Here is an 8,914-nt window from a genome sequence, read left to right on the forward strand (position 1 = left end):
GTTTTAAAGAAAATATTGTGGATCAGTTATTTTGAGAACATAAGGTTTAACATATCCCTACGTTTATTTGTGTTGTTGTGTTCTGTATGGGGAGCATAGAGCACTTTGGGAATAAACAAGATTCTGTTGTATCAACCTTGATTTCACTAATTCAGTGACTCTCAAAGTGGCATCCGGGGACAGTGGTCCTTGACGGGGTTCCCCAGCAAAAAGAGGAATAATTTATTTTCCATCCGTAAGTAACATAATGACAGAATTTATGACTGGTTTGGTCATGGGTGTCATACACTTTCCTTAATAAAAGATCTAAAAGTGAAAATCTATCCAGATGGGGGACCCTGGGACAAAATCTTATCAAATGAGGGTCCGTGGTCTAATTGGTGTCAGTTTAGGGGTCTTTGACATGGAAAAATTTGAGAACCACTGAGCTCAATTTTAGCAAAATTTTCAGTGCATTTGATACTTGTGACCAGCCAGGGATCCAACTACAACCTTTCCAGTTAGCAGACAGACAATTATCTTTAACTTCTTTCTGTTTCCTAGAGGTGGCCGCAGTATGCTTGTACTCATTACAACACTTCGAAAATGGTTTCATTCACTTTATTAAACACTCAAAACAAACACAATGACATTAAACATAAAAAAACAAAACGCTCTCCTTTTCAGTGCAAACCAGTAATGCCTGTTCAGTAGTGCTGCTACGTTTGTTTCAGATTTGTAGTTGCTCTTATACAGATCAGTTGCTACAGTGTTTAACAGCAGATGGTACAAAGTAAACCAAACAGAAGCATGCTGTGGGATTATCCATCCATCAAAAACTGGCTGGTGCAGAGCTTTTCCAAAGTGGAGAATGCATCCAACAAGTTGGATATTACAATGACGTGGGTACTCAGCAATGCAACCAGTATAATTCTCAGAAAGTCTCACTGCCTCTTGATCCACTGCAAGTGTCCAGGATGTCCATCCAGCTGCCATTTTTTTCCTTAATTTGGGACCAAAATGCCACGATGTTTCCCTCAGGAGCCGATGTTTTTTGTCACAGAAGATCCCCTCTCGTGGTTGCTTGATGAGAGCTGCCTCTCTGTCTGGTGGTCCAGCTCCAGGATGTAGTCATGGTCCTGGACATACATGAGACCACCAAAGGAGTCCACTATTCCATAAATGACTGCAAGGAACTGTAGCGCAGTTCCAATTAAATACAACTTGATCACAGCCGCCACCATGGCTCCCGTAGAAAACAATCAGCTGTGGAAAAATAAAAATGGTCAGTTTTAAAGATTGGTTACAGATTTTCGGTGACCAATCTACATGTAAGTCACACAAGCACAGATACATTTTGTCCTATACTTTTGTACAGTTTTAATCTTTACCACATCATTCAAGTTAAATTCATCATCATGGCAGTACACCGTGTCCTTCAGTAGAGTAATTAGTAGATAATTAAGTAAAAGGAGCTTGTGTGTGGAGACTATTTGTCTGCAGGGAAACACAGACCACATTTACAGGAAGAACCAAGCATTAGTGGTGTATTTATAGGCTGTTGGAAATGTCCCATTTTACAATGTTGAGCAATCCAAAGCAGACCCCATTAGACTTAAATTCAGATTATGATACAACAGTTCCCATTTAAGTTGCGGACAGTATTAAAGTCTCGTAACAGTTGTGTTAAAGTCATTCAGTCTGTCTTCATTTGATACAAAACATCAACTACTCTTTCATCGCCGTTGTAACACGTTTTTTGGTCATTTTGGTATCATTTACGAGGCATTTGAGGTTAGCTGTGCTGCTAACTTCGATTTAAGACTTTGAGACTCAAATGCTGACGCGTAATTGATGTATCTGAGCGCAACTGCTAAACAGCGACAGGGGGACATGGTTTTGAGAACGACACAGACCACAAAAACAAGCTTGAATCATTGCTACGCCAATTAGCCAACTAAAAAAGCCTAAGACACGGCAGGCATAACAACATACCAAAAGACTCGACTGCTCTGTGGTGTCTTTCCTTCTTCTTCTCTTCCTTTGTTTTTCGTAGCTGAAAAGTGGTTTCCCCCAACAAATACGGCAGCCTTTTGGATCCGCTGATACTCTGTCAATCAATAATTACAGACGGCTTTTTGTTGTTAAACTCCTCATCCTACTGGAGCTGATAGACACACGGGTGCTGTCTCTCTCTCTGGCTCTATCTCTCTGCTGCTGCTTCTGCTTCTGTTGTGCGATCTTGTCAAGCGCTGGACTTAGTATGCGTAAGAGTGACATCACGTAGTAAGCAACAGCGGGCATTTCCTGAGTTTTCACTGTAGACCGTCGGTGGAAAGTTTAGGGTTTTCCATTTAATTTTTATGCATTTTCGTACTCAGACAATGTGTGTCCATTCAGCCAAAAAGCTTTCAGCATGTGGTCTGTTTTTTTTTTTTTTACTGCATTACGGTCATAGATGAGGACAATTAAGAGGAAAGAAATGGAAAGAAGGCACTTCACAGTTGTCAGAGTAGTAGCAAGGATTTCAGAGGCCATGCCTGCCCTAATTAATTAAACATTTCACCAGATACCAAAAGCAAAGACTCTCAAACGTGTTGTTTATTTCAATTTGTTGCATTTTATTTTTTATAAAGGGGGGTAAATTGGAGGAAGTTGGAGTCATGATGTGGGTTTGAGCCTTGGATACAGGTACCTGTCATTACTTCTTAAAAAGTCTAAATTGAGGAACGCAAAACCCTTTTATTTGTCTGTAAATTTGATTTTTCATAGCCTTTTTTCCAAGCCAGGAATGATATTCTGTTGAGGAAATACTGAAACCTTTATTTGACATGATTTGGTTTGACTAAATGATGTCAATTTAAATATATCAAGTCTAAAAAAGCCATCTATGTCTGTCACTTTTAAAATTATGGCATAGATATAAAGCCCAGGTTGCTAAAAAAGAACAAAAGTCCCAGAAATAATAAGGTGGATCAGTGATGGTGTCTGTAGTGCTCTCTTAGGTTTCAGTTACAGTTTTAGTTTGTATTCAGCTTTTAAACACTTTCTATGCAGTATACCAAAGAGAGTGTATTTTCATCTCATGGGGCACAAGGAGGGTTTAGAGCTAGATAATATCTCATGAAACGTTTTCACTTCCTTGTTTTGGATCTGACCATGAGACAAAGAGGTCTTTGTTTGTTTAACATTTAAGTTGACCTGTAGAGATTACTGACTCATAGCACAAGATTGATTGGGCTTTAACCAAGAAATTGGTCATGTTCCCTGAACCACACACAAACACACACACACAGTCAGGTACATACTTCGATGGGCTGGCTCAGACCTGCTCCTACCCCATCCACAATGTATAAACTTGTTAGAAGACCTAGACTTCTGTCCGGAAAAAAAAGAAAAAAAACACTCTTGGGATTTCCAGTTTACCCATCTGCCAGAGTGAAGATTCCTGTGGAAATTTCCCAGAGCAGCAGACTAAGCAAAGCTAAATAGCAGCCCTGTTTTATCTTTTTCACATAACAGTCATGATTTCACTTCCCCTAGGGCTTGTCATGGTTTTTTGAGTTGACTTTGACTTCAGCCGAGATAGCCACAATTTCAGTTCAGTGAGCGGATAATGTAACAGATGCAGGGCTAAATCTAAGATAAACAGCAGACAAAAGAAGTTGAGAGTATTGCACCACATTAGCACAGACAACCCCACACAGTTCCTTCAGTTTCCACTACGCACTTATTGATCATTCAGAATGCTTCCTCTCCAGAGAATTAAGTCTTTAGGTTTCCAGAGGATATTAAAAAAAGCAGCAAGTTGCGTAAGCAGCTTTCTTGTCTGAGAAATTGATACTCTGCACTTTTCACAACTGCCAGAAACTTCTTTTCCCTCGGCAGAAACTGGAGGGCAGCCAATAGTTTGTACTACTTTTCCAAAAGCGCAAATTAAATCCTTTTGTTACTCATTTCCGTGCCTAGACTCAAACAGCTGAATCACCAAGAGAAACAATTGTCTAGCACATTAAGTGTGCTGAAAACAACACAATAAGCAGTATAGACTGTTTGGCAGAGAGCCCAGTGAAGACAGGCAATCAATGGTGAAGAGAGAAAAAAAGCACAAGATTGTGAATCAGAGGTAACTCTTAAAATCTTTAATTAACTCTTTAAACTTGACAATTTAGTTTCTGCAAAGACAGAGACGACAACATTTATGACAGAATATCTGTGATGAACAACAAGAAAACTGAGTACCTTCATAAAGGCCTTAGTCAGGATATTTTACAGCAATGGCATTTGATGTAATAAAATATTGCAACCACTAGATGGCAGTGCATAACAGTTTGGAGGTCATAACACAGTCTTACATGCTTGTGTAAGAGGTAAAATTCCACAACTGCACTTTAACACATAAAATACGTATTGTGTTGTGTCATATTTTGTCTTAGGTCTGTAATAGAGTTAGAGTTTATTTGCACAGATAATAAAACACCAAAGCATCACACATTAATGGAAGAAAAAAAAGACAATGTTGGTAAAAAAAATAAATAAATAATAATTTTTTTAAAAAAAAAACACACAAGTGGTCTTAAAAAGGGATTCCACTGAAAAAAATAATTAAAGCAATGACAACTAAATAAATTTTGATCAATGGGAAAACAAAAAAATGACAACAGCGAAGTACTTATGAAATATATAAGCATAACAAAGAAGAAATACATAACCATAAATGTACTGTAATATGAGAACTATCTTAATAAGACATAAGACATGCACTGATACTGTTCATGTGCATGATTTTCATTCTTTTTTTAAAATTATGTCAAATCTGAATATTAATCCATATATTTTACAGGGTACTCCAGGGATTTAGTATTGCACTTAGGGGACTTGTGAGTGACAGATCAAAAAAAGAAATGGTGAAAATCTTGACTTCCATCATATGGGTCAAACCCCGCCTCTAGTTTCTGACATCAGAAAAGGCTGATGCGTAAAATCTAATAAATCTAGTAAATCTGTTTCTCCATACTGTAATTCTAGCACTGTTATGTCTGTCTACTCTGTACATGAAGTACATACATGTTCTGTCACTCTTTCTGACTTTTCTTTTTTCATGTTAAAGGATATGTTTGTGGAGCTTTTCCTCACCTATATCGAGCGTCTAAAGATAGAGGGCCATTTATGTTGTACAGATTGTAAAGCTGTCAGCGGTAAATTGTCTCTTGTGTATAAAGCCTATGTGGTCTGTCCCATTTCCAGGTCTTTGCAGTACAGAGGAGGTGGTGTGACCCAGGTCTTACTGGTTTTGGCAGTACCTGGAAGCTGCTCAACACTTTCTCTGGTGCATTTTCCTCATATATTTGCAATCTATCTACCTAATGCTGTAATTTTGTTTCTCCAGTAGTTCATTATATACTGTACACAAAATATTGCTTTTTTTCCTCCTTTAGAACTGATTGTCTAAAGATAGACTGTGTTGTGTGCTTCATAAAAAAATCATTTGAATTGACTTGACAATTTTGGGATTTTTGGGCTCTGTAAATATTTGGGCCCTGTAAATATCATTGACTTGACTTGAATTGTGTAATATTGTAGGAGCAGCCCAGAAACAGCACACCTTTACTGTTTTTATTCATTCTGTCCCCACTCTATATGAATGAGAAGTACCGTAATTCAAAATTTCAATTCCAAAACAAGATGACACACCTCTGACAAGATGACAATCTCTGAATTGCAATAAAACTCACAAATGATTGCAAAGTGTAAAGAAAATACTACTTGTATATAACATTTTAGAATTGGTGCTTGTTTAAAACACAAAAAACAGAGACTCAGTGACAGAGTTGTAGTGTTTTTCTTTGAGAAGAGGCCTGTGCTGTATAAAAGTAGCCCAATGAATGAATTACAACTCTAGTGTAGATTCACATAATCTAAGAGATGATATCCTCAGTGACCAGTCACTGTCTCTCTCTCACACACAAGGGAATGGTTACCCTTGTGTTAAATCTTATGACTCTGATTTGTCTCAGCTAGTCAATGAGTATCCACACTGTGCACATGAGGTTCATTATGATTAATGTAATTGAATGAGGAGGACATGCACATGTGAAATTAAAAGTGGGATCCTTTCATTCATTCTGCATGTGACACTAACCCTTTAATGTCACCGATTACATGGTTTTAAGGTATGACACTCAGAGCAGACAGCAGCATCACCACGGCAATCCATTCATTACAAATCTATATACAGCAATCAACCGCAACATTAAAACCACTGACAGGTGAAGTGAATAACATTGATTTTCTCATTACAATGGCACTTGTCAATGAGTGGGATATATTAGGCAGCAATGAACAGTCAGTTCTTGAGGTCAGTGTGTTGGAAGCAGGAAAAATGGGCAAGCGTAAGGATCTGAGCGACTTTGACATGGGCCAAATTGTGATGGCTAAATGATTGGGTCAGAGCATCTCCAAAACTGCAGGTCTTGTAGGGTGTTTGTGGTATGCAGTGGTCAGTCCCTAACAAAAGTGGTCCAAGGAAGGACAACCAGTGAACCAGCGGAAGGGTCATGGACACCCAAGGCTCACTGATGCACATGGGGAGCAAAGGCTAGCCCATCTAGTCCAATCCCTCAGAAGAGCTACTGTAGCACAAATTGCAAAAAATGAATGCTGGCTATAATCAACAGGTGTCAGAACACACAGTGCATCACAGCTTACTACGTATGGTGCCCATGCTGACCCCTATCCACCACCGAAAGTGCCTACAATGGGCACATGAGCATCAGAACTGGACAATGGAGCAATGGAAGAAGGTGGCCTGATCTGATGAATCATGTTTTCTTTTACATCATGTGGATGGCCGGGTGCGTGTGCATTGTTTACCTGGGGAAGAGATGGCACCAGCATGCACTATGGGAAGAAGGTAAGATGGCAGAGGCAGTGTGATGCTCTAGAAAATGATCTGCTGGGAAACCTTGGGTCCTGGCATTCATGTGGATGTTACTTGTACACGCACCACCTACCTAAACATTGTTGCAGACCAAGTACACCCCTTCATAGTAACAGTATTCCCTGATGGCAGTGACCTCTTTCAGCAGGATGATGCACCCTGCCACACTGCAAAACTTGTTCAGGAATGGTTTGAGGAACATGACAAAGAGTTCAAGGTGTTGCCTTGGCTTCCAATTTCCCCAGATCTCAATCCAATCGAGCATCTGTGGGATGTGTCGGAAAAACAAGTCCGATCCAGGACTTAAAGGATCTGTTGCTAACATCTTAGTGCCAGAGGACACCTTCAGAGGTCTTGTGGAGTCTATGCCTCAATGGGTTAGAGCTGTTTTGGCAGCATGAAGGGGACCTACACAACATAAGGCAGGTGGTTTTAATGTTGCGACTGATCTGTGGTATATCATGTTTAGAATATGTCCTTGGTACTAAAAGTCAGTTTTCTGATTTACTTTTTTATCTGCATTGTGTGGGTGAGGGGTTTCCGTTAGCATGTGTTAAAGATGAGTTGTAAGTGGGGGAACTTACTCGAGCCTCAGAGGACAGGCTAAGAGGATTTTCCATCTTAACGTCTCACCAACTGTCACAAACAGTCAGTCACCTGGAGGTGATCCCTTTGAAAGGAGTGATGGTACATGTGTGTGTGTGTGTGTGTGTGTGTGTGTGTTTGTGAGTGTGTAAAGGAGAATCCTTTCCACTGGCTAAACTGTACCAAAGTTTCACACAAACCAAAAAAACAATGGATGAGTCAATACGTACTATACATTCTATACATTGCATGCATATCCTACTTAAGGTATGAATTCACACCCTTTACTGATGTCACAAAGAACCAATTCGATGTTTGTAAAGTGTGGTGCTGTGTGTAAAAACATGCTAGCAGTCCATAGGGGATATTCTTTGAAAAACAAAATGGTTTTGAAACCATTTAGCGTGATTATGTAACACTCCTGACACTTTGGTGCAAGCTTCACTCATCTGTGAGTAGTACAAGTACATGTTGTGTTAGGTTCAGGGTCTAACCTCACCCTTTGACTTTTTTTAGGGAGTGAATTGGTTACACCAGAGCTGTTTTTATACATACTCCTTTTATACAGTCCCAAGTTTAGTCAGCTACACACTGGAAACTTAAGAGGCCTGCACAAAGCATGAGAAGCAATGCAAATCATACCCATGGGTCCTGGTGTGATGAGCTAAATTTATCATTCAAGAGTAATGAAAAACATCACTCTGTGCCAAATGCTTCCAGTACTGTTATGTGTGCTGCATGTATTGGTTTTAGAGGAGCCCAGTGAGATAAATAAAAATAATACAGTGATGATCTTGCTTTTTGTGTTGTAAAAATGTGCTGCTCACTTTGCAGCGCCTGTCTTTAGTCCTGTTCATTCTAATTCTGAAATCCTCTTTGTGAAACTGACGTGGTGCCTCTGATAGAAAGCAGGATTAACCCATACATAGAAAGGGAGCAAGACATAGAGAGAGCTTCATGGGGCACTCAGCAGGACAGTACCACTCACTCCATTCAACGTGTAGAGAAACGCTCAGGGCAATGACCGCTTTATCCCACATAGAGGTATAGGGGCATGTGCTGTGCTCTTCTCCCTTTTCATTACCCTTTGCCTTCATGACAGGAAATCTCCTCCAACATTTCGAAGACATCAGCACAACAGCCTCTCCACAACAACGACAACGCTCTGCTGCTGACATCATTTCCACGGCGACACCCTCTCAGTGGAAGAATCTCCTAGGTGACGCCCTCTATTGACACGCCTGGAGGTGGCTGGTGCCTTTTTGTAGGCAGGTGCATCCTGTGCAGGGACAGACGGAGTAGCCTCACAGCTCTTTTTTTTCTGTTTTCTCTCTGTGGGAACACCTATACAGCTCCATATCTAGTCTGGAAGGCAGCTGCAGAGGAATAGAGCAGATACTGAAATTCAGA

The 8,914-nt window shown here is 40.0% G+C and overlaps 1 long non-coding RNA gene across 1 annotated transcript; it reads right to left on the reverse strand.

The window, feature by feature from the left end:
• Positions 1 to 586: 586 nt before the first annotated feature.
• Positions 587 to 2,456, reverse strand: LOC122975056. Its single transcript, XR_006400552.1, has 2 exons — positions 1,975 to 2,456; positions 587 to 1,245 (listed from the first exon to the last, which is right to left on the reverse strand). It is a non-coding gene; the product is annotated as an uncharacterized LOC122975056 (long non-coding RNA).
• Positions 2,457 to 8,914: the final 6,458 nt, after the last annotated feature.

The sequence above is a fragment of the Thunnus albacares genome, chromosome 23, assembly GCF_914725855.1.
Source record: "Thunnus albacares chromosome 23, fThuAlb1.1, whole genome shotgun sequence".
In the NCBI taxonomy this organism is placed as follows: domain Eukaryota; kingdom Metazoa; phylum Chordata; class Actinopteri; order Scombriformes; family Scombridae; genus Thunnus; species Thunnus albacares.